This window comes from Equus przewalskii, chromosome 30 (assembly GCF_037783145.1).
Source record: "Equus przewalskii isolate Varuska chromosome 30, EquPr2, whole genome shotgun sequence".
In the NCBI taxonomy this organism is placed as follows: Eukaryota; Metazoa; Chordata; class Mammalia; order Perissodactyla; family Equidae; genus Equus; species Equus przewalskii.
In genome coordinates this window covers 25,868,229-25,885,834 of record NC_091860.1, presented here as the reverse complement: position 1 = coordinate 25,885,834, position 17,606 = coordinate 25,868,229, and the positions used below count along the sequence as shown (strand labels likewise).

Sequence of the window (17,606 nt, the reverse complement as noted above, 5' to 3'; positions counted from 1 at the left end):
AGCCCAGGTGCCAATCTTTGAAAAATAAACACATAGCACCATGACCACTGTCTGCTCCAAAGCCCAAAGTCATAGCTCGTGTTTCTTGGCCTCAAAGTGTGGCAGGGTGCCATAATGTGCAGGTCAGGGCAGTTGGTTTTGTGATGGTGACAAAGAGATTTTTATTAATTTTTGGAAAAATAGACATATTAATACAATCCAAAGCAAAATATCACGACATCCCACCAGCAAAGAGTGAATACAGATTTAGCCTTTCAGGTTGATGTTAACCCATCCTAAGAACTTTGAACTCTCTACAAAGTTGTTAACATGGGGGCCAGCCCCATGGCCGAGTGGTTAAGTTCACGCGTTCTGCTTCGGGTGCCCAGGGTTTCACGGGTTGGGATCCTGGGTGTGGACTTAGCGCTGTTCATCAGGCCACGCTGTGATGGCGTCCCACATGGCACAACCAGAAGGACTTACAACTAGAATATACAACTATGAATGGAGGGCTTTGGGGAGAAGAAGAAGAAAAAAGAAGATTGGCAACAGGTGTTAGCACAGGTGCCAATCTTTAAAGAAAAAAATGTCGTTCACATGTAATTTCATAAGAAGCGAAACATCCCTGTTTCCATTTCTTGAAATGAAAGTGAAACATTTCCAAAATTATAGATTTGAAGACTAAATGACAGAAAATTTCTCAGATGACAAACTTTATGAACTAATATTGTCAATTCATGCTCTGCTTTAATAATCATAATTTGAATAAAAGCTACCAATGGAAGTTATTGGACGATACGACAAAGAAAAGTAAATATAATGATGTTAGAAAAGCAGGATATTACAAAAACCTCGAGATTAGTTACTTGAACTAAAAAAACCACTGTGCCAGAATCTATCCTCGTTTAGCATCCCTACATTTGCGAACAGCTGTTTTCCATTATGAAACCAAATAAAACTAAATGTCACTGCCTGTTAAAGGATTTAAGAGTGAACACAGAACTCAAGACTTGACACTGTCATCTTAGGACCAAAAAAACCGAGAGAACTGTCAGGTTTATGCATCCTAACCCAAAGCATAATGAATTACTAAATAAAAATACATGAAAATAAATTGAAAAGTGTGATGCATTAGATATTAAAATGTTTATTTTTCAAGTTCATATTGATAATATGATCTCTACTATGGCATATATTTCTATTATGACCTTACAACAACACATCTGGAAAAACAGACTAGGATTGAATATATTTCTGCCACTTGATTTTTCTTACATTCAATCCATTTCATTTCTACCTTCCAGGCCCCATAGACCGCCTAAGTGTGCAATCCTTGCTCTAGATTGTGAGTTCCTCATGGACAGAAACCCTGACAGCATATTATTCAACCAGCTCCCCCCGTTGGTTCATCTATGATTCATCAGTGATTTAACAAATATTTCTTGATTGCCCACTATCTACCTGGCACTGTAGGTGGAGCTGCATTTAGAACAATGGATAACACAATCCTGGCCTCTGGGACCACAGATGCCAGCTGGAAACAGAGTTAAGTATTCACCTAATGTTTGAATTGAATTGATTGGCTGTCCAAGTCCTACCACGGCAAAAAAAAGTTTTGAGTTACAGTCTGCAGAACCCAAGACGTTAGTTGCAATGTATAAGGTAATATAACAGCTTATAAAATTCATCCCCAGGAGGAAAATGATTCCTGTCTGCAAGGTTTGATTTGTGAAAGCGTCTGGCACAATGGGAAGCATCAAGGTTTGCATTCAGGGTGACTCAAATTTAAGTGCCTGAAACTAATTAGTAAATTAGCATACAGGCTCACTCACCTGAGCCCTCATGGAGGCCTTTCCTATTTTGCTGCAGAAAGTAAGCTTTTCCCGGGAGACGCAACTGAAACATACATCTGAACAAACATGGCTTTGTCTTCGCTGACATCTGAATCTATTTCTGTCTTTCTTATCACATTTGAAATCCAAAGGATTGCATTTCTAATCCTGGTGCATTCAGCTCCACGCAGTCAACGCAGTGGATGGGGGCACATTTTCCCCACACGCAAACTTTTCTTTAGGTTAATTGTCTTTTAAGACGCAGCTGGGCTGATGTCACAGGAAACAGAATGGCAGCTCTTTGCTGAGCTACGGAGTTGCTAGATTTAAAGGCATAGATGAAAATTAGAGATGACGTAGAGGGTTTTGAGGTTGAAATGGCAAATATAGAAAATTAATGTGCGCATTCTTACATTCCCATTTTAAGAAATATTCAATTTCTTATCTTTAATTAGAAGAACTGAGAAAGGCTTTCCATCAAAGATCGAATGAAGAATGAATAGAATTTATTAAGTGAAGAAGATGAAGTACAAAATAGAGGCAATTCAATCAGGATGTGCAAAGGTGCAAAAGAATGAAATATCGTGGTGAGTGAAAAGGAAATAGAAATTGCTTAGGTGGCTGAGAGAGCAGGAAAAGAGCAGACTTGGGGCTGCCAGGGAGCTGGGACTTAATCCAATGGCTCTGGGGTCCAATCACCTTTCAAGGGAGGGCTTGCTTCAGAGTCACCAAGAGGGATTTGAAAAAAAAACAAAGAACTTGTCTTTTCTGGGCAGCACACCTGGCGATTCAGATTCAGTAGGTGTGGGATTGGGGCCCAGAAACATTTATTTTTGGAAATTCCTTTCTTTGTTCCAGTTCAAGATGGCGGGCTGAGCACAAGACTTTGCCTCCCTTCTCCACTTCCTCCCCAAACCCCATAGAAATTATAGTAGAGAAGGACCAAGATGAGTGACCTACAACAGAAAGGAGAACCGCAAAATGGCAAAGGGGCTGGATCTGGTAATCTGCTGCTTAAAGTCGGAAAGAGGATAGAAGCAGATGGAAAATAAAACCCAGTGGAGGGAGCCATGGCCCTCCACCGTGGGAGAAGGCTGTTGGAAAAGCCACAATTTCTGGCACAGCTGCAGAGAGTCTTCAGAATTGGTGTAAGCAGGAGTGCGTAATGAATAATGTCACAAAAAAGAAGATGATGAGAGGAGTGTCTAGAGAACAGTTGAAGCCTCACTTCCAACTCATGAAGAATAACTGGCAGCCCGGCCTTTAATGATGTGGAATAGATGCTCTCTGAAAGAAAAGCATTCGAGAAATCCAAGAGATGCTATTTCTAGTCTGATGAGCTTCTCCCCAGCTGGGAGCATGGGACCAGCCCAGGAAGAGAAACCCTCCCTACATTTTCCTTGGGAGCTTTGAGAATACCCCCACCTCTTGACAAGTACCCCAGACTCACGGACCTCACCAGGGACCGAGAAGAAAGCACGGAAGGAGATGAGATAGGAGCCGGTGTTCATACACAGCTGCTGCATCCCACCCACGGGGCACCAACGATACATGCTCTTTATGGTCATTTCTATTAACTTATTAGGATGGAACAAAGACTTTAATATAGAGCCCCCAAAACAACGCAGCTGGGTCTGTGGGTGTCCATTCAAACAGCGGCAGTGGGGTTAGAATTTTCCCTTTAAATTATATCTCTCCGGAGAGGAGGCGTTCTCTGGCTGGTGGAGTGGCAAAAAAGAATCAAAATTCCCATGTGCAATTATCTTTTATTATCCTTGTTTGTTCACTGGAGAAGGGAAGAAACCAGCATTTGCAGGCTGGATTCGTGCCAGAAGAATCCAGCACTAGATCTGGTTCCAAAGGGTAGGGGTGGCCGGGAGACCAGAGTTCAATGTTCTAAGGGGATCCTATCTGTTCTGTGAAGCTCAGCGTCGAGAGAATCCAGACCAAGGCAAGTTTTGGGAACTGGTGTGAAAGAGTCCTCAGTCACTAGCTAGAAAGGGTATCACTCCTTGGGAGAGCCTACTGACAGGAACACCAAGTGTTTGCAGGGCTCCATCCGAATGGGCTGAGATGCACCCATTGCAACAGGAGGACCATAGAGAAAGCAGCGGACCAGGCAGAAGCCCAGTCATCTGAACTGGACAAATGTAATGTGCACGATGCAGATGCCTCAGGAAGCAAGCCCCAGATCTGTACGCACAGGCTGCTTGGGATTCCCACCAGTTAGGACCACCATCCCATACTGGACCCCACTAGACTGTGGGTTCCAACCTGAAAAACTGGTCCTGCTTTGGACAGAATGGGTTCAAAAAATCTCACCGAGCCCACAGTTGGAAAGTCCTCTGTGATTTCAGATGAGAGAGCTGAAGAAAGGAGAGAACTCTTGTTCTCTAGTATTGAGAAATTAAGTAGCTTTTTTGGGGCAGAAGCCTTTAATTTTTTCTGGAAAATAAAAATGTTTAATGCAATGGTATTTAATGTCCTTCTCTCTCCAGTGAGGTTTTGTGGCTGATTTTCACACCATGGCTCCCTGTGGCCTTTGGGTTCTTTCTCCCCAACACTCACACCCAGCCAGCCTTCGCCCAAGTCCCATGGATGCTCACACATTTGCTGGGAGTGAGGAGAGCTTGGGAGGGGGGGTGGAGAGTTGAATGACCCCTTTGCACGGATCTCTAGTGAGTTTAATTCTGGTAGCTTCTGACCTCCTCTCCAGCTTTTCAAGAATCATCTCCTGCTCACAAACTTGGCTTTGTTCACCAATGAATAAGGCACTTTTCAGTCTACCATCCCTGTAGGAAACCAAAACAGCCCGGGGCCGGGGACAGACTAGTACAACATTTGCACAATCTCCACCCACCCCCATCTGTCCACAATGGCCCATTGAAAACCTGTCTTGGATTACCAGCTCCAGGCTTGGGCGGTCCGATCAAGAGAACCAGTTGTTGTAAAGACTCCTTTCTCCATTTAGATGTGTGATGGCATTCCACATAGATATGTTTTTGTTTTTGCATTTCGATATTCATTTTCTGTCTCTGGCGTGACTCCCCAAGAGACTTGCACACATTCTGGCTTTGGACACTCCGCTTTTGAACCACCAGGCACACAGGTTTTAGTTTTAATGTCTGTTTGCACAAGTCAGCCCTAAAGTTTAAAATACAATGGAATTTCTCCACGTGGTGGGATTGCAGTTGTAAAGTGGCCCTTTTATGAATTCCAGGAAAATAACAGAATCTTCGCTTCCTTGCTGAGGATGCCGCAGTCGCGGCTGCTACCTTGGTTACAGCACCGTGAGACCTCGACAAGCTGTTAATTTGAATGGAGAGTTTACATTTTATTTACAGAAGGCAAACCTAGGTATGATGTCCGCTAACCACAGGAGAGCTGAACTCAGTGAGTTACCTGCTTGGCACTAAATGTGCTCCAGGTGAATAGTTCTCAGTCTGCTTAGAGCAACGATGCAAATGATAAGAGCTTGTGGTGCGTGAAATAAATTGGACCCTGGATCTCTCCATCACCTCAAGCAAAGACCGGTTAATCAATTCTATAGAGAGATGCCCACCTCCTCTAGGCCTGGGAAGGGAGTCAGTTTGTAGGGAGCGCCTGCACATGCCCGCGGGTTGCTGAGCACACCAGCAGATGGACACCTATGCACTTCTCCTGGTCAGAAGCCACAGGCCCAGGGCCCACATCTGTGGTGTCAGGAGCTTCTGGATAATTCCTGAACCGTGTGTGGGATTGCTGCCGACGTTCTCCTCCTCTCAACTGTTCACCTGTTGAGAGCTTGGAGGGGTGAAAATGTCACAAGATGTATTCATGTACCTGCACATAGACACTTGAATCAGAAATTAGCCCTTGTAATGGCGGAGAGAGATGGTAAAGGCAAATAAATAAAACAGCGATGGGGCAGGCAGGCTGAACAATAGCAAACCGGAAAGGAAGGAAAGCCAGAAACCAGGGGTCAGCTGGTAGGTTGGAAGCCAGAAGACCATATCAATAAAGACATTGATGCCGAGACATCAGAGTAAATAAGCAGAAGATACAAAAGGGGATGGTAGTTTTAAAATTATCGGCATGTCCTTTGACTCACCTCCCACAGGAGGTGGAGTCTAATTCCCTCTCTTTGAATATGGACCAGCCTCTGTAGCAGAAGTGACACTCCGTGACTCCCGTGGCTGGGTTTCTGCCTGGCGCTCTCTCTGGAGACACATCTTTGGAGCCCTGAGCCACTGGACAAGAAATTGGCCACTGTGAAACCACTGTGCTAGAGAGACCACATAGAGGTAGGTCTGCCTGGGTAGCCGCCCATATGCCCCAGATCAAAATAAGATCGGTTATTTCGACATTTACCGGAACTGCAGGAAGAGCAATTGGAATTTCCTTGGTACCCACCAACTCCAGCTGGCTAGGGAGGAGGCCATCGTCTCTCTGCAACAATGGTTCTCAGCCTTTTTGTGTCCTTGACACCCCTCTGGTTACTGGCAGCACGCTGGAAGGGATTAAATTGTATCAGTGATCAGCACGGTGTTCCCCTGGTCACCCTTCAGCACTGTATTGTTCTCTGAGCACATTGTCCACTGCCCTGAATGTTTGTAACAGTGGCTTTAAAAGTTAATTGACAATGACCCACAGTAAGAAGTTTATCTCACATCACATCCCAGTACCCCCGTGCATATAGTTTATAACTATGTGCATGACAGAAACAAAAGTCTTATAGCAGTTACATAAGAGCACTCCGATATTTTTTTTTTCTGCTTTTTATCTCCCCAAACCCCCCCTGTACACGGTTGTATATCTGAGTTGCATGTCCTTCTAGTTGTGGGTGTTTGTTTTTAATAATGCCAGTCACGACCTGCTAAATTCATTTCATGACCCACTGGAGTCATTTTTTTGTGCATTAAAAAATACCCGGTATTTTATACCTTTTTTGTGTGTGTGTGTGGTGAGGAAGACTGTCGCTGAGCTAACATCTGTGCCAATCTTCCTCTATTTTATCTGTGGGACGCCACCACAGCATGGCTTGATGAGCGGTGTGTACGTCCGCGCCCGGGATCTGAACCTGAGAACCGAACCCCGGGCCACTGAATTGGAGCATGCGAACTTAACCACTATGCCACCAGGCCAGCTCCTCTATTTTACACTTTTAAGGCAAAATTTATTGCAGGTCATGTAAACACATGATTAGTATTCTATCTAGTGTTTCTCAAATTTTTTCAACCATGACTCCTAGTAAAAACCACATTTTACACCATGCCCCGTTGTACACAGATAAAAGTTTCACAAAGCCACATCTCCCTTCTAGATGGATGCACTCTGGTATTTGCTTCTTTAGTTCACTTTTTGAGTGGCTAGAACTGAGCAGATTGATGTCATCATCCACAGGTTGAAAAATACTACTCTAATATTACTGGAAGAGTCCGTCCGTTCACTGTTGCCCCTGAAAGGCACATTCATAATTGCATGTCTCCTCGGTTGCAATGAAAATTTCCTTCACACATTGATCAAAATGTGGCATCCTGACCTTGCAGGGCAAACCAGGGCTACAGGAAAAGGACAAAAGCATCCGCAGACGTGAACACTGACTGACCTTCTACACCAGCACGTACACACATGTGCACCTGCAAAGCTTGAGGTCGGCACAGCAGGTAAGTGTGTGCTAGCGATGTGGTCACTTGAAGACGTGGTCACTATATCTGCACTAACCACTTTAGTCTCTGCTTCCTGCACACCCTTGGGTCCCCTGCATTGTACGTAGGAGAACGTTTAATGGAAGTCATTTATTCTGCACTGTCTGTAAAAATGCATTTCCCCAAGCAAGTTACTTCATAGCTCAATCTTGCTATAGCACAGCAAGTACTCATCATTTTCATAAGCACTGATCCTACATCCATGCCTTACCACTAGATCTGTCTTGCCCAGTAGTTTTAAAAGTGAAATGTTTTGGCTTCTTTTTTTCCATTGCAAGAAACTCTGACTCTATGTTTTCATGACTGCTTTTCTCAAAAACATATGATTTTCACCTGAACCCAAGGGCTATATTCCCCTAACTTCCCGATTGCTTCTTGCGCTCCAGCATGAGAGTGGAAATCTGATGTAAGTCCAATGACTAAGACCTGTCAACAAAGGATGGACCTTCCTTAAGGATTTTGAGAGTCAATGTGCCATGCAAGCATAGCTAGGACAGAAGTTGGTATTTACAATACCCTCTGCCTCTGGAGAAGATTCAGCCCAAGGACCACCCATGGTTGGTTAAGAGGGGTGCTAAGTAGGAGGTTGCAAATTGGAGAAGCAGAGAGGGTGAAATTGTTCTACTAAGAAAAGGAATATGAAGAAGGGGAGAGCATGACCCGGGAAGGGGGCGAAAGCTGAAACTGCACCAGGAAGGTTGCTCAAAAGAGGACTCGTGGGAGGAAAACTACTCGAAGGGAAGGCAGGCAGAGAATTGCTTCAGGTCACTTCAGGGAGTTTTCCTGTGCAACACATCCTTTGTTCTAATTTCTCATGAAAGCATCAGTAAAATCAACACTGCTTGTCTCCATTTGTAGGACCGGATTTGGCGTGTGGGTGGGAAAGCCCTGAGCCTGGCACGGAGTCAAAGGGAAGTCTTCTCACATGTGGGTTTTCGAGAAGATGGCTTTTCAGTGGTAGATGGCAAACCAAAATCAAACAATGAAATAGGACAGAATTCCAGTCCATCTGGCGCGGGCAAAGGAGAAGATGCAGCAGGACAATGGATGTACATATGTTCTCTCTTTTCTTTTTCCGAAGAGATCCCCCTTGGAATATTTTTGGACAAATGTTCAGGTGTCACGGTCCCTCTGTGGGAGAGACCTTCAAAAGCCCATTTTTCTCCACTCCAGCAAGCAAACGGCTTTAGGAAGAAGGGGAAGGAGGCAGGCTGGAGAGAGGAAGGGAAGGGAGTGTAGACAACCTGTCAGCGAAATGCATCATCTTAGCTTGCATTTGGTGTGAATACGTATGTTAATGCCCATCTGCCGAGAAAATCCACCAGAGATTTTCGGTGTTTCCACGTGATGATAGGACCCATGTTTCCATTTCCTCCCAGCTGCCGGGAAGGGGCCCCGCTTCTAAGAGAAAAAAAATCAATGACGTCCCTTCGTTGCCTGGTGCACTAGCTCTAATTTCTAGAGCTGAGGATAAAAATCACACCTCCGAGCACCAGGCCTTGGAGCGCACACCTGTGCCTGAAATAGCCTCCTAAATGGGGTATTAGCGGTCTCAGCGCAATTGCCTCTGCTGCCGTTGAGTGACTAAACATCCTTGACAAAATCACTTCCTTTCCTACCGTCACACTTTCTCCAACCAAGAAGATAATCTCCTTCCCTCCTTTCTGGAGGAAAAATCAGCAGCCTTCTTCGCTGAAGTTAACCCTTTCACATCTTCCCTGGACACCTTCGCTTTATCTTGACAAAACTCATGGTCTGTTTCATTTCTTGATTCTTGTTCTCCGGAAACTCTTAGCATCACTTGATGCTCTCAGACTCTCTTCACGGGATGTCTAGGTACCTGTCCTGACTTTCCTCCACCTGTTTGACTGACCAGTTCTCTGTTTTCTTTGCTGGTTCCTTTTCCTCTTCTTGACCACAGACTTTGGGTATCCCCAAAAGCTTTATCCTTGACTTCTCTCTTCTTTTCCCTGAATTCTTACCCTTTCTCCTACCATTGGTCTACGTATCACCTCTAACTGGAAAGCACTCAAATTCTTAACTCCAGGCCTAAGATATCATCACCATATGCCAATCAGCTGTAAGGGCTTTTTCATTCAATTGTTCCACAGTCACCCCAAACTTAATATGTCTCATGCATAACCACAAATACCTCCAAACCACAAGTAAGTCACTCTTCCCTTCGTCTCTATCCCATAATGACATCTCTTTTCCTCTTCTAATCACATGCAGCCAGAAATCACCAAACCCTGTGCGTCTTGGTTTAACTTGCCCACCACTCTTGGCATCCATTCTTCTCTCCCACCGTGACCTCAGTCCTCCGCTCCATCTCTCTGTCAGATAAACCATCCTAAAACTGTCTCCCATTAAATAGCAAGTCTGATGGAGAAAGGACCTCTGGACTAAGTGGGTGTGCTGGTCACGGTAGTGTTGGCAGGGAACAGCATCTTTAAAGAAGAGAAGGGGGCAGGCTAAATCCCCATGGCCCCCAGCAAGAAAGATGAAGAATACAGGAGCTCATCACCCAGACCCGTGACCAGTCCAGGCGGAGGAGAGCTCTGCCTCCTTCCCTACCCAATTCCTTTCTCTTGAAAGTGCTCTTTTGGTCCATTAAGATCCTCCCTGTACTTTAGAGCCAAAGCCAGTGCTCCTTCTCCTTTGTGAATTCTTTCCCTACTATGTCAGTTCCTTCTGCAACCCCTTTAGCATCTCCTTGATGTGATCAAATGTTGCCTGACATTGACGTTTAACTGTTTCAGTTGAGCATGTCTTAGATCACCTTTCCTCCAGGCATGAGGAAGAATATCCTCTGCTGTGTTCTAGAAAAATTTTAAGGTGGCACGACTGAATTATCAATGATTGGAGGAAAGGAATCATAGCTTATAATGCCCTTGTGGTCTCAGTGCTCTGACAAAGAACCATGCATACAGTAGGCAATTAAAGACATTTATTTATTGAACAGCTACTTTGTTCCAGACACCAGTCTACATAACGACATACAATGAACAAAAGAGACCAAATTCCTACCCTAACAGAGTTAATTTTTCAATGAGATGAGGAGGAATAGAAGGAGAGTGGCAGAGAAGGATCATAATATATTATAAAATACTATTTTATATATTTTAATGCACATTTCTAATTATTGTAAATTATTATAAAATATATAAGTAAAGAATTAGCAGGAGCTAATTATATGATCTGTTAGAAGTTGATAAATGCTGTAGAGGCAGATAAAGCATGGAAGGGAGATAGAGAATACAAGCCACAGGGGCAGGGAGCAATTTTAAATCAGGTCCTCAGGGAAGGCCTCTTTAAAAAGGTAACGTCTGAGCAATTTCTTGAAGGAGGTAAGGAAATGTGGCTCTTTGGGTGAGGAGCATTCTCAGCACTGAGAATAGCAAGTTCAAAGACCCTGAGGCACGACCATGTTTGGAATATTGTAAAAAGTGCAAACAAGTCACTTAGACTGGGGCAGAGTGAGAGAAGGGAGGGTGATAAGAGCTGAGGTCTGAGAGGGAACTGGGTTCAGAACATGTAGAGCCTTGCTGGACATTGTAAGAACGTCAGGTCTTATTCTGAGTGAGATCGAAATTACTGGAAGGTTTTTCATTGGTGGAGTAACTTCTTCGGATCACTCTGGCTGCTGTCAGATTAAACAATATGTGGCAAGGGTGGAAGCTTGGAGATTAGATAAAAGAAACTGTGACCCAAGAGAATGGTGGAAGTGGCTTTGACCAAGGTGGTGGAGATCAGAAGGGGTCTCATTCTGGAAATATCTTGAAGGCAAAACCAATAGATTTTGTGGATTGATTATGGAATAGGAAAAAAAGAACAGATTCAAGGATGATTCCAGGGGTTTTGACCTGGGCAAATGGAAGAACAGAATAGCAGTTAACTGGGTCAGGGAAGACCGCAGGATACTTGAGGGGAACGACTGATGTTTAGTTAAGGTTCTCCAGAGAAACAGAACCAATAGGATGTGTGTATACATAGAAAGAGATTTATTTAGAGGAATTGGCTCACACGATTATGGAGGCTGAGAAGTCCAAAATCTGCAGGGTAGGTCAGCAGGCTGAAGACCAGAGAAGAGCCAATGCTGCAATTCAAGTGTGAAGGCCATCTGCTGCCAAATTCCCTCTTGCTTGGGGGAGGGTCCATCTTTTGTTCTAGTCAGGAGTTCAACTGATTGGATGAGGCCACCCACATTATGGAGGGCAATCTGCTTTATTCAAAGTCCACTGATTTAAATGTTAATCTCATCCAAAAACATCCTCAGAAACATCCAGAATAATGTTTGACCACATATCTGGGCACCGTGGCCCAGCCAAGCTGATATTTAAAATTAACCACAATTGTGACTCCAGCTTCCGAAATGTTAAGTTTGAGATGCCCATTGAATATACGTGGAGATGTTGAGTAGTAAGTTGGGTAGAGGAGTGTTGAGGGCAAAGAGGAGATCAGGCTGCAGATGGAAGTTTGTGAGTCATCGATAAGTGATTTTTAAAACCAGACCTGAATGAGATCATCAAAGAAAAGGGTGATAAGGAAGAGATACAAGGACTTAGCTTGGGGTATTTCAACATTGAGAAGATTGGAAAATGACGATTAATGAGCAAAGGAGATTAAGAAGAAGCAACCAGTGAGATAAAAAGAACAAATACCTATGATAGCTACATACATTGCATAATGAGTGAATATACGTGTATCAAATACACAAGTGAGTCAATAAATGAAACAGCAATAAGTTAGAATTCAAGTATATGTTTAACAAATAGCATCCCATTTAATCATGGAATAAAGAAAAGGAAATCCACTGTGAAAAGTAACAGTCATGGTTTTATCTGAAAGGCAGTGACCCAGAGGCGAGGGCACACATTTAATAACCTGTGGAGAGAAATATCACTTGCCCTTTAGAAAAGAAAGAAAATAAAATCACGAAAGATGCAGTCACCTATCTGGAAAAGCAAGTAGGATGAGCTCATTTAAATGAACTTTATTTTCTTAGCAGAATCTACTTGCTTCTTAAAGGACCTCTAAATGTCATTTCCCCCCCAGACAAATGTGTCTTGAAAGCCCCATTTCTGCCGCTGCCTGAGCCCTGTCTGTGATAAAGCATCCGCAGCGACACGCTCTCTTTTCCATCTAACACCTCCTTTCCGAAGCTTCCCTCCTTTCTTTGGCCCCAGTGGAGGGTAATAAAGCTCTGGGAATATGCTGTTAAGAGCAACCCGCTGCTTTGCTCCTAACTTTATGGGTGATAAGGAAGCATCTTCTTGTGTCAGTAATTTTGATAGCGGAGACCCAGTCTCAGCAAACGTTTTCCAGAAAGGGTCAGAATGTGAAGACTTTGGGCTCTGCAGGCTGCACTGTCTCTGTCGCAACTCCTCAACTCTGCTGTCCCAGTGGGAAAGCGGCTGTGGACGGCGCGGAAACGAGCGGCCGTGGCCGAGTCCCCACAGAACTTGGTTCACTAAAGCGGGCGGGCGGCAGACGAGATGCGGCTCTGGGTCTGCAGTTCGCTCAACACGAGCACAGACGGTGGACCACTCCCTCTGAGCATCGGTCACCTGCTCACCTTTGAGGACCAATTTTTACTACCATAATGAGCCCACGCAATACAGGAAAAGCAAACTAGCATTTTGTTGTTGTTGCTGCTGCTTTTATGGTGGATATTTCTTAACTAAGAATAGCCACATTTAAATGTTAAACAAAGCAGCTGTGTTGACAAAGGGTTATGGAACCAGTGCATCCCTCACTTCCCCAGGGCTCCTCTGAGCACATCCCAGCACAGGACTATCAAATGGTAAAATGGGAAATTACATTACCTGTTATGTAATAGCATAACCACCTGTTAAAATACATGGGTATCTCTTTTGCCTACAATATATTTTCCCCGGCGTTAATCTGAAAAGGCCGGAGGAAAAAGAAATTTGAATTTTAATGCGCTATCCTCTTTGCTTTTGTCATTAAGTTTCTAAGTACAAATCTGACTCTTCAAAGCTGCTCTCTATTTAATTTAGCCACAGTTGAACGGACCCTTCTCTTTAATGGTACCTGTAAAGGATTTCACGTATTTCTTTCCACGTCTCTTTCAAGATGCAAATTCAAAGAAAGATTTTCTGTCTATGGCAGTTTTGATATAAAGAATCCATTAGCAAACCTGAAATGTGTAAATTGCACAGGATCCTCCAAGATGTGGCTCAAATTGTCAGGGCAGGACATCTTCTCCCAGAAGGTTAATGTAGAGAGACGGTACTTGTTTCAACAAAGCCCTGAAAATAATACCCAGGCAATCACTTCCATGATCAAAAGATGGATTGCTTTTTATTGCAGAAGTGTATTATGATATGAATGACTAAAAGACAGTTTTATTCCTCCTTTATGGCATTTTCCTTGGCAAACATAGAATTAAAAAGCATTCTGAATCTACCCTTCAGAAATGCCTGTGTTCACAACTCATCTGCTTTAACTCAGGCCAGATAGATGACAATTGTTTTCATTACGCCTATGGGGTATTTTGCTAACATTTTGTGATAAAACCATCATCATCTTACACAACCTACACTCTGTAAGATGTGGAAAATGGGACTATGGATTCACAGATGAAATGAAGGCAATGGTTAAACTTAAAACATCATTTTGGACTACTGTTTTTCTTTGTTTCCTCCGTTAAAAAAAAAAAAACGTCAGCCACAGCTTTATCAGTGTCATAGATACTATTATCTTGAGATGCTCCCCTGGCCTGATTTTTTTTTTTTTAAAGATTGGCACCTGAGCTAACAACCGTTGCCAATCTTCTTCTCTGTTCCACACTTCTTCTTCTCCCCAAAGATCCCCCAGTACATAGTTGTATATTCTAGTTGTAGGTCCCTCTGGTTGTGCTATGTGGGACACCGCCTCAGCATGGCCTGATGAGCAGTGCCATGTCTGTGCCCAGAATCGGAACCAGCGAAACCCTGGGCCGCCAAAGGGGAGCTCACGATCTTAACCACTCAGCCGTGGGGCCGGCCCCCCTAGCCTGATTCTTAATACTTGTCAGTGGTCTGTACAGTTCCTACCTAAATGGTTTTTTCCCTAGGGATACGATGTCTAGCTATTTGCTTTCCATGCCTTTTGTCAGAACAGTCACACTACGGTATGACATTTGATGTAATCACGTTTTGCCTGTTGTTAGAAAATTAACACGTGGACCCTACAAGGTTATTCTCCATTCTAAGGCCAGTGAAGTGCTTGATCCAAACACTCTTTAAGAGGGCTCCCTTCACCCGAGGGGCTGACCCGGACTTGACAGAAGGGAGAAACAGGGACAACTGATGAATTAGAGTGTCCAAGGCTTTCATATATTCCATCTCCTTGAATCCTCAACCCTTCACGGAAGATGCTGTTATCCCATTTTACAGAGGGGAACAATCGGGTCTCAAAAGGGCTAACTTGCCCACAGTCACACATCTTTTAATTGGAGGTTTGAGCCCATGTTTCTCCAATTTCAAATGATGGGGGGGGGGGGGTAAGTTAGGTACATAAGGTTAAATTATATTTTTTTAATAATTAAGTTTGTCACTATTAAGCTACAAGGAATAAGGTCTTCAAGATTTTAAAAAAGAAAACATACACTCAGTATAGAATCCTCCTGCAGCACTGACCTGTAAGCCTCAAGGTGCATCAGATATGAAGGTATGTTCCTCCTCCTTCTTGCTCGGACTGGTGTTCCATTACCCACTGCCCGGGCTGAGACAGGTGGAAAGTTGAAGGGTGGGCTTCTCGATGAGAGCTTCAGGCTCTAGAACAATCCGACTTGCTGAGTGTCCACCTCCTACTGAAACCTAGCGTTAAGGACACGTTGACCTTGGAGATAATGTCATATTCTCCAACTCCAAGGCAGTGGGCCCCACAGAAAAAGACACTGGTGGTTACTCTTCCCTAATCATCATGGGATTTGTCAACCTTGATTCAAAGTTGATGTAGAATTTCATCCTTTTCTTTAGAAACTGGTCAGGCAGCCTCAACAAGCTGCCTCGATGACTAGCTATGCTACCCCTTGTCTTGTCCAAAGGGAGCCTGCCATGTACAGTATACAGCAATTCTCATAATAGCTAACATGTCGTGGGTACTTGCCATTCGCCAGACACTGTGTTGAGTGCTTCCCACGCAATCAGTACCTCACGAATCTCACAGCAGCCTTATAACCAACCCAGTTTTCGGATGTGGAAGCTGAGGCCCAGCGAGTGTGTGTAACCCATGTGTGGTCAATAATGGGGAGTCATGGGTGAGGATCTGAACCTGGGGCTCTCTGTCTCCAGAACCTGAGCTCTTAACACTCATCACATTTCTCCTCAGGGGACAGTGGGGGTGAAGGGGACACTTGTTCCTCACTCCTCATGTTTTATTATACAGAGAGGGACAGTCCACTGAGTAGCATCCTCTCCCTGTCTCTTACTTCTTTCTAAGAAAAGATTAATGGCGTATCTGTTTGAGCAGAGTTTGGGAGAAGGCACTGGGCCTTCTGGCTCAGTTCTTCCCACTTTAGGGAACCCAGTGGTCCACAGGAAGCAAAACTCTTTTCTGCTCCTCTGTGCTTGGTGAGAGGCCCAAGCTGTTCCAGCGGGAATCTGAGCAGGTGAGCTTGTTACCGCACAAAATTGGGGTTCTCTTGCCCAAAGCGCATAAAAAGCCAATTAATTACGGCATCAGCCTTTGGGAAAAGAGATCAGCTTTATTCTGCAGGATCAGTCTGCAGGGAGACGGGGGTGTGTGCCCTCAGATCTATCTCTCCGACTCAGGATTTGGGGTGAAATTTAAGAGGTTAGGGAGAACAGGCTGGCACAAGGAAACGCTGGTGGAACAGGTTTCGATCGGTGAGTTTTCTAAACGTTTATGATGAGGTGGGGAAGGAATTTTAACACCAGATGTTCCTGAATGAAGGACCCCCTCGCTTCTGATAAGAGTCTGGCTTTTCAGCGCTGGTCATGTGCCGGTCCTTTGGTTCCATGGGGAGGAGGATCTTTGGTTCCACTGTCATCTCAGGTCCAGATTTCCTCTTGTGTGCATGCTTTGGCTACATGACTTTGCAGATTTTCTGAAAGGCAATTCCTAATCACTCTGTTGATAAGAGATGGGGTCCTGGTTGACCTGGTCCTAGAGGGCCCTGGGCTATAAGCTCAGAGAGTTAGCAAAACCAGCTGACGCTCGCTTCGCCTCTGTGTGAGTGGTGAAGGAGACGTTTGAATCTCCATCTGCATGACTCCTGTGACTCTGTCTAGCCCATTCCACATGAGAGTGGGGCACGATGTATTATTCACTGAGCCTCTTCTAAACCCCAGAAGCCTGTAATCTAAATGACGAGACTGTGGGTCGTCCCTGCTCCATTACTCTCCCCAGATTTCAATGCCCCCAAAGGGCAGAAATCCAAAAAAACTTCCCCTGACACAGCGTTTTCCATTTCTAACTTTGATATCTGAGCCTTTTATATTTTACCGGCTAGCATTTCTTTTTCCCACAATATGATTTACTCTTGGTGTTTTGTTGTTCTGTTTTAGAGAAGATGAATAAACCACAGAGAATTCAACTTTGGAAAGATTTTTCAGAATCCATTTCAGGGAGCACACTTTCAAAAGCCATCCCTGAATTACAACCCCTGAATAGTGCTGGACTAATATTAAAACAGAGTGGTTCCCTCCCTGTTTCTCTTTCTTTCTCTCTCCTACTGGACCAGGATAGTTTGAGCAGGGAAAGCAATAAAAATAAAGTAGCCTCAGTGGTGTGGGGGAAAAGCCCCTGGCATTGGCCAATTTCCATGGTGTAAGTTCTCCCACCATTAATTTCAAGTGACCAACTAGATGTCACTGAATACAGATAGGGAAGAGATGGTCCCCATCAGTTGTCACAAACCAGTGCAAGGTGGCTGTAGCACACTACTGGTCCAGACCATCTCCTATGACAACAGATGGCCCAATGATATCTTAGGATCACGAGTCCCATTAATTAAGCAAATTCTGTTCTTTCTATGCAGCTCTGTCTTATGGCAGTGTCATGAATCATGGAACTTTACCGTTTTGGAGACAACCACTATTTTGATATACAAGAAAGTGAAACGTTTCTCCTCTTCCAC

General features: G+C 44.2%; 1 long non-coding RNA gene across 2 annotated transcripts in view; it reads left to right on the top strand.

Moving 5' to 3' along the window:
* LOC103556877 (uncharacterized) overlaps positions 1 to 17,606 on the top strand; it is a 43,391-nt gene that overhangs the window by 6,705 nt on the left and 19,080 nt on the right. For both annotated transcript variants that reach the window (XR_011534951.1, XR_011534952.1), the window contains exon 5: positions 7,340 to 7,456. This is a non-coding gene — a long non-coding RNA (uncharacterized lncRNA). The remainder of the gene's footprint in view (positions 1 to 7,339; positions 7,457 to 17,606) is intronic.